Source organism: Barbatula barbatula (genome assembly GCF_947034865.1).
Source record: "Barbatula barbatula genome assembly, chromosome: 20".
NCBI lineage: Eukaryota > Metazoa > Chordata > Actinopteri > Cypriniformes > Nemacheilidae > Barbatula > Barbatula barbatula.
Window position 1 is genome coordinate 1,837,028 of NC_136783.1, and position 13,227 is coordinate 1,850,254.

Sequence of the window (13,227 nt, forward strand, 5' to 3'; positions counted from 1 at the left end):
ATTGAGCTGTTAGAATGTCAGAAACAAGCTTTCTGAACTGAGAACTGCATTTTGTGACATAGTGCATCAGTGGATGATGAGAATGTCAGTTTTGACAAAGAACACTGTTCATTACTAAATTGCTCTAATTGAGCTGTTAGAATGTCAGAAACAAGCTTTCTGAGCTGAGAACTGCATTTTGTGACATAGTGCATCAGTGGATGATGAGAATGTCAGTTTTGACAAAGAACACTGTTCATTACTAAAATGCTCTAATTGAGCTGTTAGAATGTCAGAAACAAGCTTTCTGAGCTGAGAATGGCATTTTGTGACAAAGTGAATCAGTGGATGATGAGAATGTCACTTTTGACAAAGAACACCGATCATTGCTAAAATGCTCTAATTGAGCTGTTAGAATGTCAGAAACAAGCTTTCTGAGCTGAGAACTGCATTTTGTGACATAGTGCATCAGTGGATGATGAGAATGTCAGTTTTGACAAAGAACACTGTTCATTACTAAATTGCTCTAATTGAGCTGTTAGAATGTCAGAAACAAGCTTTCTGAGCTGAGAACTGCATTTTGTGACAAAAAGCATCAGTGGATGATGAGAATGTCAGTTTTGACAAAGAACACTGTTCATTACTAAAATGCTCTAATTGAGCTGTTAGAATGTCAGAAACAAGCTTTCTGAGCTGAAAACTGCATTTTGTGACAAAAAGCATCAGTGGATGATGAGAATGTCAGTTTTGACAAAGAACACTGATCATTACTAAAATGCTCCAATTGAGTTGTTAGAATGTCAGAAACAAGCTTTCTGAGCTGAGAACTGCATTTTGTGACATAGTTCATCAGTGGATGATGAGAATGTCAGTTTTGACAAAGAAGTTGTTAGAATGTCAGAAACAAGCTTTCTGAGCTGAAAACTGCATTTTGTGACAAAATGAATCAGTGGATGATGAGAATGTCAGTTTTGACAAAGAACACTTATCATCACTTAAATGCTCCAATTGAGCTGTTAGAATGTCAGAAACAAGCTTTCTGAGCTGAGAACTGCATTTTGTGACATAGTTCATCAGTGGATGATGAGAATGTCAGTTTTGACAAAGAACACTGTTCATTACTAAAATGCTCTAATTGAGCCGTTAGAATGTCAGAAACAAGCTTTCTGAGCTGAGAACTGCATTTTGTGACATAGTTCATCAGTGGATGATGAGAATGTCACTTTTGACAAAGAACACTGATCATTACTAAAATGCTCTAATTGAGCTGTTAGAATGTCAGAAACAAGCTTTCTGAGCTGAGAACTGCATTTTGTGACAAAGTGAATCAGTGGATGATGAGAATGTCACTTTTGACAAAGAACACTGATCATTGCTAAAATGCTCTAATTGAGCTGTTAGAATGTCAGAAACAAGCTTTCTGAGCTGAGAACTGCATTTTGTGACATAGTGCATCAGTGGATGATGAGAATGTCAGTTTTGACAAAGAACACTGTTCATTACTAAAAATGCTCTAATTGAGCTGTTAGAATGTCAGAAACAAGCTTTCTGAGCTGAGAACTGCATTTTGTGACAAAAAGCATCAGTGGATGATGAGAATGTCAGTTTTGACAAAGAACACTGTTCATTACTAAAATGCTCTAATTGAGCTGTTAGAATGTCAGAAACAAGCTTTCTGAGCTGAAAACTGCATTTTGTGACAAAAAGCATCAGTGGATGATGAGAATGTCAGTTTTGACAAAGAACACTGATCATTACTAAAATGCTCCAATTGAGTTGTTAGAATGTCAGAAACAAGCTTTCTGAGCTGAGAACTGCATTTTGTGACATAGTTCATCAGTGGATGATGAGAATGTCAGTTTTGACAAAGAACACTGTTCATTACTGAAATGCTCCAATTGAGCTGTTAGAATGTCAGAAACAAGCTTTCTGAGCTGAAAACTGCATTTTGTGACAAAAGGCATCCGTGGATGATGAGAATGTCAGTTTTGACAAAGAACACTGTTCATTACTAAAATGCTCTAATTGAGCTGTTAGAATGTCAGAAACAAGCTTTCTGAGCTGAAAACTGCATTTTGTGACAAAATGAATCAGTGGATGATGAGAATGTCAGTTTTGACAAAGAACACTGATCATCACTAAAATGCTCCAATTGAGCTGTTAGAATGTCAGAAACAAGCTTTCTGAGCTGAGAACTGCATTTTGTGACATAGTTCATCAGTGGATGATGAGAATGTCAGTTTTGACAAAGAACACTGTTCATTACTAAAATGCTCTAATTGAGCTGTTAGAATGTCAGAAACAAGCTTTCTGAGCTGAGAACTGCATTTTGTGACATAGTTCATCAGTGGATGATGAGAATGTCACTTTTGACAAAGAACACTGTTCATTACTAAAATGCTCTAATTGAGCTGTTAGAATGTCAGAAACAAGCTTTCTGAGCTGAGAACTGCATTTTGTGACAAAGTGAATCAGTGGATGATGAGAATGTCACTTTTGACAAAGAACACTGATCATTACTAAAATGCTCTAATTGAGCTGTTAGAATGTCAGAAACAAGCTTTCTGAGCATAAAACTGCATTTTGTGACAAAGTGCATCAGTGGATGATGAGAATGTCAGTTTTGACAAAGAACACTGTTCATTACTAAAATGCTCTAATTGAGCTGTTAAAATATCAGAAACAAGCTTTCTGAGCTGAAAACTGCATTTTGTGACAAAAAGCATCAGTGGATGATGAGAATGTCAGTTTTGACAAAGAACACTGATCATTACTAAAATGCTCCAATTGAGCTGTTAGAATGTCAGAAACAAGCATTCTGAGCTGAGAACTGCATTTTGTGACATAGTTCATCAGTGGATGATGAGAATGTCAGTTTTGACAAAGAACACTGTTCATTACTAAAATGCTCTAATTGAGCTGTTAGAATGTCAGAAACAAGCTTTCTGAGCTGAAAACTGCATTTTGTGACAAAGTGAATCAGTGGATGATGAGAATGTCAGTTTTGACAAAGAACACTGTTCATTACTAAAATGCTCTAATTGAGCTGTTAGAATGTCAGAAACAAGCTTTCTGAGCTGAGAACTGCATTTTGTGACATAGTTCATCAGTGGATGATGAGAATGTCAGTTTTGACAAAGAACACTGATCATTACTAAAATGCTCTAATTGAGTTGTTAGAATGTCAGAAACAAGCTTTCTGAGCTGAGAACTGCATTTTGTGACATAGTTCATCAGTGGATGATGAGAATGTCAGTTTTGACAAAGAACACTGTTCATTACTAAAATGCTCTAATTGAGCTGTTAGAATGTCAGAAACAAGCTTTCTGAGCTGAGAACTGCATTTTGTGACATAGTTCATCAGTGGATGATGAGAATGTCAGTTTTGACAAAGAACACTGTTCATTACTAAAATGCTCTAAATGAGCTGTTAGAATGTCAGAAACAAGCTTTCTGAGCTGAGAATGGCATTTTGTGACAAAGTGAATCAGTGGATGATGAGAATGTCACTTTTGACAAAGAACACTGATCATTGCTAAAATGCTCTAATTGAGCTGTTAGAATGTCAGAAACAAGCTTTCTGAGCTGAGAACTGCATTTTGTGACATAGTGCATCAGTGGATGATGAGAATGTCAGTTTTGACAAAGAACACTGTTCATTACTAAAATGCTCTAATTGAGCTGTTAGAATGTCAGAAACAAGCTTTCTGAGCTGAGAACTGCATTTTGTGACAAAGTTCATCAGTGGATGATGAGAATGTCAGTTTTGACAAAGAACACTGATCATTACTAAAATGCTCCAATTGAGCTGTTAGAATGTCAGAAACAAGCTTTCTGAGCTGAGAACTGCATTTTGTGACATAGTTCATCAGTGGATGATGAGAATGTCAGTTTTGACAAAGAACACTGTTCATTACTAAAATGCTCTAATTGAGCTGTTAGAATGTCAGAAACAAGCTTTCTGAGCTGAGAACTGCATTTTGTGACAAAAAGCATCAGTGGATGATGAGAATGTCAGTTTTGACAAAGAACACTGATCATTACTAAAATGCTCTAATTGAGCTGTTAGAATGTCAGAAACAAGCTTTCTGAGCTGAAAACTGCATTTTGTGACAAAGTGAATCAGTGGATGATGAGAATGTCAGTTTTGACAAAGAACACTGTTCATTACTGAAATGTTCCAATTGAGCTGTTAGAATGTCAGAAACAAGCTTTCTGAGCTGAGAAATGCATTTTGTGACATAGTTCATCAGTGGATGATGAGAATGTCACTTTTGACAAAGAACACTGATCATTACTAAAATGCTCTAATTGAGCTGTTAGAATGTCAGAAACAAGCTTTCTGAGCTGAGAACTGCATTTTGTGACATAGTGCATCAGTGGATGATGAGAATGTCAGTTTTGACAAAGAACACTGTTCATTACTAAAATGCTCTAATTGAGCTGTTAGAATGTCAGAAACAAGCTTTCTGAGCTGAGAACTGCATTTTGTGACAAAAAGCATCAGTGGATGATGAGAATGTCAGTTTTGACAAAGAACACTGTTCATTACTAAAATGCTCTAATTGAGCTGTTAGAATGTCAGAAACAAGCTTTCTGAGCTGAAAACTGCATTTTGTGACAAAAAGCATCAGTGGATGATGAGAATGTCAGTTTTGACAAAGAACACTGATCATTACTAAAATGCTCCAATTGAGTTGTTAGAATGTCAGAAACAAGCTTTCTGAGCTGAGAAATGCATTTTGTGACATAGTTCATCAGTGGATGATGAGAATGTCAGTTTTGACAAAGAACACTGTTCATTACTAAAATGCTCTAATTGAGCTGTTAGAATGTCAGAAACAAGCTTTCTGAGCTGAAAACTGCATTTTGTGACAAAAAGCATCAGTGGATGATGAGAATGTCAGTTTTGACAAAGAACACTGATCATTACTAAAATGCTCCAATTGAGTTGTTAGAATGTCAGAAACAAGCTTTCTGAGCTGAGAACTGCATTTTGTGACATAGTTCATCAGTGGATGATGAGAATGTCAGTTTTGACAAAGAACACTGTTCATTACTGAAATGCTCCAATTGAGCTGTTAGAATGTCAGAAACAAGCTTTCTGAGCTGAAAACTGCATTTTGTGACAAAAGGCATCCGTGGATGATGAGAATGTCAGTTTTGACAAAGAACACTGTTCATTACTAAAATGCTCTAATTGAGCTGTTAAAATATCAGAAACAAGCTTTCTGAGCTGAAAACTGCATTTTGTGACAAAAAGCATCAGTGGATGATGAGAATGTCAGTTTTGACAAAGAACACTGATCATTACTAAAATGCTCCAATTGAGCTGTTAGAATGTCAGAAACAAGCATTCTGAGCTGAGAACTGCATTTTGTGACATAGTTCATCAGTGGATGATGAGAATGTCAGTTTTGACAAAGAACACTGTTCATTACTAAAATGCTCTAATTGAGCTGTTAGAATGTCAGAAACAAGCTTTCTGAGCTGAAAACTGCATTTTGTGACAAAGTGAATCAGTGGATGATGAGAATGTCAGTTTTGACAAAGAACACTGTTCATTACTAAAATGCTCTAATTGAGCTGTTAGAATGTCAGAAACAAGCTTTCTGAGCTGAGAACTGCATTTTGTGACATAGTTCATCAGTGGATGATGAGAATGTCAGTTTTGACAAAGAACACTGTTCATTACTAAAATGCTCTAATTGAGCTGTTAGAATGTCAGAAACAAGCTTTCTGAGCTGAGAACTGCATTTTGTGACATAGTTCATCAGTGGATGATGAGAATGTCAGTTTTGACAAAGAACACTGTTCATTACTAAAATGCTCTAATTGAGCTGTTAGAATGTCAGAAACAAGCTTTCTGAGCTGAAAACTGCATTTTGTGACAAAGTGAATCAGTGGATGATGAGAATGTCAGTTTTGACAAAGAACACTGTTCATTACTAAAATGCTCTAATTGAGTTGTTAGAATGTCAGAAACAAGCTTTCTGAGCTGAGAACTGCATTTTGTGACAAAAAGCATCAGTGGATGATGAGAATGTCAGTTTTGACAAAGAACACTGTTCATTACTAAAATGCTCTAATTGAGCTGTTAGAATGTCAGAAACAAGCTTTCTGAGCTGAAAACTGCATTTTGTGACAAAAAGCATCAGTGGATGATGAGAATGTCAGTTTTGACAAAGAACACTGATCATTACTAAAATGCTCCAATTGAGTTGTTAGAATGTCAGAAACAAGCTTTCTGAGCTGAGAACTGCATTTTGTGACATAGTTCATCAGTGGATGATGAGAATGTCAGTTTCTGACAAAGAACACTGTGCATTACTGAAATGCTCCAATTGAGCTGTTAGAATGTCAGAAACAAGCTTTCTGAGCTGAAAACTGCATTTTGTGACAAAAGGCATCCGTGGATGATGAGAATGTCAGTTTTGACAAAGAACACTGTTCATTACTAAAATGCTCTAATTGAGCTGTTAGAATGTCAGAAACAAGCTTTCTGAGCTGAAAACTGCATTTTGTGACAAAATGATTCAGTGGATGATGAGAATGTCAGTTTTGACAAAGAACACTTATCATCACTAAAATGCTCCAATTGAGCTGTTAGAATGTCAGAAACAAGCTTTCTGAGCTGAGAACTGCATTTTGTGACATAGTTCATCAGTGGATGATGAGAATGTCAGTTTTGACAAAGAACATTGTTCATTACTAAAATGCTCTAATTGAGCTGTTAGAATGTCAGAAACAAGCTTTCTGAGCTGAAAACTGCATTTTGTGACTAAAATGAATCAGTGGATGATGAGAATGTCAGTTTTGACAAAGAACACTGATCATCACTAAAATGCTCCAATTGAGCTGTTAGAATGTCAGAAACAAGCTTTCTGAGCTGAGAACTGCATTTTGTGACATAGTTCATCAGTGGATGATGAGAATGTCAGTTTTGACAAAGAACACTGTTCATTACTAAAATGCTCTAATTGAGCTGTTAGAATGTCAGAAACAAGCTTTCTGAGCTGAGAACTGCATTTTGTGACATAGTTCATCAGTGGATGATGAGAATGTCAGTTTTGACAAAGAACACTGTTCATTACTAAAATGCTCTAATTGAGCTGTTAGAATGTCAGAAACAAGCTTTCTGAGCTGAGAATGGCATTTTGTGACAAAGTGAATCAGTGGATGATGAGAATGTCACTTTTGACAAAGAACACTGATCATTGCTAAAATGCTCTAATTGAGCTGTTAGAATGTCAGAAACAAGCTTTCTGAACTGAGAACTGCATTTTGTGACATAGTGCATCAGTGGATGATGAGAATGTCAGTTTTGACAAAGAACACTGTTCATTACTAAATTGCTCTAATTGAGCTGTTAGAATGTCAGAAACAAGCTTTCTGAGCTGAGAACTGCATTTTGTGACATAGTGCATCAGTGGATGATGAGAATGTCAGTTTTGACAAAGAACACTGTTCATTACTAAAATGCTCTAATTGAGCTGTTAGAATGTCAGAAACAAGCTTTCTGAGCTGAGAATGGCATTTTGTGACAAAGTGAATCAGTGGATGATGAGAATGTCACTTTTGACAAAGAACACCGATCATTGCTAAAATGCTCTAATTGAGCTGTTAGAATGTCAGAAACAAGCTTTCTGAGCTGAGAACTGCATTTTGTGACATAGTGCATCAGTGGATGATGAGAATGTCAGTTTTGACAAAGAACACTGTTCATTACTAAATTGCTCTAATTGAGCTGTTAGAATGTCAGAAACAAGCTTTCTGAGCTGAGAACTGCATTTTGTGACAAAAAGCATCAGTGGATGATGAGAATGTCAGTTTTGACAAAGAACACTGTTCATTACTAAAATGCTCTAATTGAGCTGTTAGAATGTCAGAAACAAGCTTTCTGAGCTGAAAACTGCATTTTGTGACAAAAAGCATCAGTGGATGATGAGAATGTCAGTTTTGACAAAGAACACTGATCATTACTAAAATGCTCCAATTGAGTTGTTAGAATGTCAGAAACAAGCTTTCTGAGCTGAGAACTGCATTTTGTGACATAGTTCATCAGTGGATGATGAGAATGTCAGTTTTGACAAAGAAGTTGTTAGAATGTCAGAAACAAGCTTTCTGAGCTGAAAACTGCATTTTGTGACAAAATGAATCAGTGGATGATGAGAATGTCAGTTTTGACAAAGAACACTTATCATCACTTAAATGCTCCAATTGAGCTGTTAGAATGTCAGAAACAAGCTTTCTGAGCTGAGAACTGCATTTTGTGACATAGTTCATCAGTGGATGATGAGAATGTCAGTTTTGACAAAGAACACTGTTCATTACTAAAATGCTCTAATTGAGCCGTTAGAATGTCAGAAACAAGCTTTCTGAGCTGAGAACTGCATTTTGTGACATAGTTCATCAGTGGATGATGAGAATGTCACTTTTGACAAAGAACACTGATCATTACTAAAATGCTCTAATTGAGCTGTTAGAATGTCAGAAACAAGCTTTCTGAGCTGAGAACTGCATTTTGTGACAAAGTGAATCAGTGGATGATGAGAATGTCACTTTTGACAAAGAACACTGATCACTGCTAAAATGCTCTAATTGAGCTGTTAGAATGTCAGAAACAAGCTTTCTGAGCTGAGAACTGCATTTTGTGACATAGTGCATCAGTGGATGATGAGAATGTCAGTTTTGACAAAGAACACTGTTCATTACTAAAAATGCTCTAATTGAGCTGTTAGAATGTCAGAAACAAGCTTTCTGAGCTGAGAACTGCATTTTGTGACAAAAAGCATCAGTGGATGATGAGAATGTCAGTTTTGACAAAGAACACTGTTCATTACTAAAATGCTCTAATTGAGCTGTTAGAATGTCAGAAACAAGCTTTCTGAGCTGAAAACTGCATTTTGTGACAAAAAGCATCAGTGGATGATGAGAATGTCAGTTTTGACAAAGAACACTGATCATTACTAAAATGCTCCAATTGAGTTGTTAGAATGTCAGAAACAAGCTTTCTGAGCTGAGAACTGCATTTTGTGACATAGTTCATCAGTGGATGATGAGAATGTCAGTTTTGACAAAGAACACTGTTCATTACTGAAATGCTCCATTTGAGCTGTTAGAATGTCAGAAACAAGCTTTCTGAGCTGAAAACTGCATTTTGTGACAAAAGGCATCCGTGGATGATGAGAATGTCAGTTTTGACAAAGAACACTGTTCATTACTAAAATGCTCTAATTGAGCTGTTAGAATGTCAGAAACAAGCTTTCTGAGCTGAAAACTGCATTTTGTGACAAAATGAATCAGTGGATGATGAGAATGTCAGTTTTGACAAAGAACACTGATCATCACTAAAATGCTCCAATTGAGCTGTTAGAATGTCAGAAACAAGCTTTCTGAGCTGAGAACTGCATTTTGTGACATAGTTCATCAGTGGATGATGAGAATGTCAGTTTTGACAAAGAACACTGTTCATTACTAAAATGCTCTAATTGAGCTGTTAGAATGTCAGAAACAAGCTTTCTGAGCTGAGAACTGCATTTTGTGACATAGTTCATCAGTGGATGATGAGAATGTCACTTTTGACAAAGAACACTGTTCATTACTAAAATGCTCTAATTGAGCTGTTAGAATGTCAGAAACAAGCTTTCTGAGCTGAGAACTGCATTTTGTGACAAAGTGAATCAGTGGATGATGAGAATGTCACTTTTGACAAAGAACACTGATCATTACTAAAATGCTCTAATTGAGCTGTTAGAATGTCAGAAACAAGCTTTCTGAGCATAAAACTGCATTTTGTGACAAAGTGCATCAGTGGATGATGAGAATGTCAGTTTTGACAAAGAACACTGTTCATTACTAAAATGCTCTAATTGAGCTGTTAAAATATCAGAAACAAGCTTTCTGAGCTGAAAACTGCATTTTGTGACAAAAAGCATCAGTGGATGATGAGAATGTCAGTTTTGACAAAGAACACTGATCATTACTAAAATGCTCCAATTGAGCTGTTAGAATGTCAGAAACAAGCATTCTGAGCTGAGAACTGCATTTTGTGACATAGTTCATCAGTGGATGATGAGAATGTCAGTTTTGACAAAGAACACTGTTCATTACTAAAATGCTCTAATTGAGCTGTTAGAATGTCAGAAACAAGCTTTCTGAGCTGAAAACTGCATTTTGTGACAAAGTGAATCAGTGGATGATGAGAATGTCAGTTTTGACAAAGAACACTGTTCATTACTAAAATGCTCTAATTGAGCTGTTAGAATGTCAGAAACAAGCTTTCTGAGCTGAGAACTGCATTTTGTGACATAGTTCATCAGTGGATGATGAGAATGTCAGTTTTGACAAAGAACACTGATCATTACTAAAATGCTCTAATTGAGTTGTTAGAATGTCAGAAACAAGCTTTCTGAGCTGAGAACTGCATTTTGTGACATAGTTCATCAGTGGATGATGAGAATGTCAGTTTTGACAAAGAACACTGTTCATTACTAAAATGCTCTAATTGAGCTGTTAGAATGTCAGAAACAAGCTTTCTGAGCTGAGAACTGCATTTTGTGACATAGTTCATCAGTGGATGATGAGAATGTCAGTTTTGACAAAGAACACTGTTCATTACTAAAATGCTCTAAATGAGCTGTTAGAATGTCAGAAACAAGCTTTCTGAGCTGAGAATGGCATTTTGTGACAAAGTGAATCAGTGGATGATGAGAATGTCACTTTTGACAAAGAACACTGATCATTGCTAAAATGCTCTAATTGAGCTGTTAGAATGTCAGAAACAAGCTTTCTGAGCTGAGAACTGCATTTTGTGACATAGTGCATCAGTGGATGATGAGAATGTCAGTTTTGACAAAGAACACTGTTCATTACTAAAATGCTCTAATTGAGCTGTTAGAATGTCAGAAACAAGCTTTCTGAGCTGAGAACTGCATTTTGTGACAAAGTTCATCAGTGGATGATGAGAATGTCAGTTTTGACAAAGAACACTGATCATTACTAAAATGCTCCAATTGAGCTGTTAGAATGTCAGAAACAAGCTTTCTGAGCTGAGAACTGCATTTTGTGACATAGTTCATCAGTGGATGATGAGAATGTCAGTTTTGACAAAGAACACTGTTCATTACTAAAATGCTCTAATTGAGCTGTTAGAATGTCAGAAACAAGCTTTCTGAGCTGAGAACTGCATTTTGTGACAAAAAGCATCAGTGGATGATGAGAATGTCAGTTTTGACAAAGAACACTGATCATTACTAAAATGCTCTAATTGAGCTGTTAGAATGTCAGAAACAAGCTTTCTGAGCTGAAAACTGCATTTTGTGACAAAGTGAATCAGTGGATGATGAGAATGTCAGTTTTGACAAAGAACACTGTTCATTACTGAAATGTTCCAATTGAGCTGTTAGAATGTCAGAAACAAGCTTTCTGAGCTGAGAAATGCATTTTGTGACATAGTTCATCAGTGGATGATGAGAATGTCACTTTTGACAAAGAACACTGATCATTACTAAAATGCTCTAATTGAGCTGTTAGAATGTCAGAAACAAGCTTTCTGAGCTGAGAACTGCATTTTGTGACATAGTGCATCAGTGGATGATGAGAATGTCAGTTTTGACAAAGAACACTGTTCATTACTAAAATGCTCTAATTGAGCTGTTAGAATGTCAGAAACAAGCTTTCTGAGCTGAGAACTGCATTTTGTGACAAAAAGCATCAGTGGATGATGAGAATGTCAGTTTTGACAAAGAACACTGTTCATTACTAAAATGCTCTAATTGAGCTGTTAGAATGTCAGAAACAAGCTTTCTGAGCTGAAAACTGCATTTTGTGACAAAAAGCATCAGTGGATGATGAGAATGTCAGTTTTGACAAAGAACACTGATCATTACTAAAATGCTCCAATTGAGTTGTTAGAATGTCAGAAACAAGCTTTCTGAGCTGAGAACTGCATTTTGTGACATAGTTCATCAGTGGATGATGAGAATGTCAGTTTTGACAAAGAACACTGTTCATTACTGAAATGCTCCAATTGAGCTGTTAGAATGTCAGAAACAAGCTTTCTGAGCTGAAAACTGCATTTTGTGACAAAAGGCATCCGTGGATGATGAGAATGTCAGTTTTGACAAAGAACACTGTTCATTACTAAAATGCTCTAATTGAGCTGTTAGAATGTCAGAAACAAGCTTTCTGAGCTGAAAACTGCATTTTGTGACAAAATGAATCAGTGGATGATGAGAATGTCAGTTTTGACAAAGAACACTGATCATCACTAAAATGCTCCAATTGAGCTGTTAGAATGTCAGAAACAAGCTTTCTGAGCTGAGAACTGCATTTTGTGACATAGTTCATCAGTGGATGATGAGAATGTCAGTTTTGACAAAGAACACTGTTCATTACTAAAATGCTCTAATTGAGCTGTTAGAATGTCAGAAACAAGCTTTCTGAGCTGAAAACTGCATTTTGTGACAAAATGAATCAGTGGATGATGAGAATGTCAGTTTTGACAAAGAACACTGATCATCACTAAAATGCTCCAATTGAGCTGTTAGAATGTCAGAAACAAGCTTTCTGAGCTGAGAACTGCATTTTGTGACATAGTTCATCAGTGGATGATGAGAATGTCAGTTTTGACAAAGAACACTGTTCATTACTGAAATGCTCCAATTGAGCTGTTAGAATGTCAGAAACAAGCTTTCTGAGCTGAAAACTGCATTTTGTGACAAAAGGCAGCCGTGGATGATGAGAATGTCAGTTTTGACAAAGAACTCTGTTCATTACTAAAATGCTCTAATTGAGCTGTTAGAATGTCAGAAACAAGCTTTCTGAGCTGAAAACTGCATTTTGTGACAAAATGAATCAGTGGATGATGAGAATGTCAGTTTTGACAAAGAACACTTATCATCACTAAAATGCTCCAATTGAGCTGTTAGAATGTCAGAAACAAGCTTTCTGAGCTGAGAACTGCATTTTGTGACATAGTTCATCAGTGGATGATGAGAATGTCACTTTTGACAAAGAACACTGATCATTACTAAAATGCTCTAATTGAGCTGTTAGAATGTCAGAAACAAGCTTTCTGAGCTGAGAACTGCATTTTGTGACAAAGTGAATCAGTGGATGATGAGAATGTCACTTTTGACAAAGAACACTGATCATTGCTAAAATGCTCTAATTGAGCTGTTAGAATGTCAGAAACAAGCTTTCTGAGCTGAGAACTGCATTTTGTGACATAGTGCATCAGTGGAT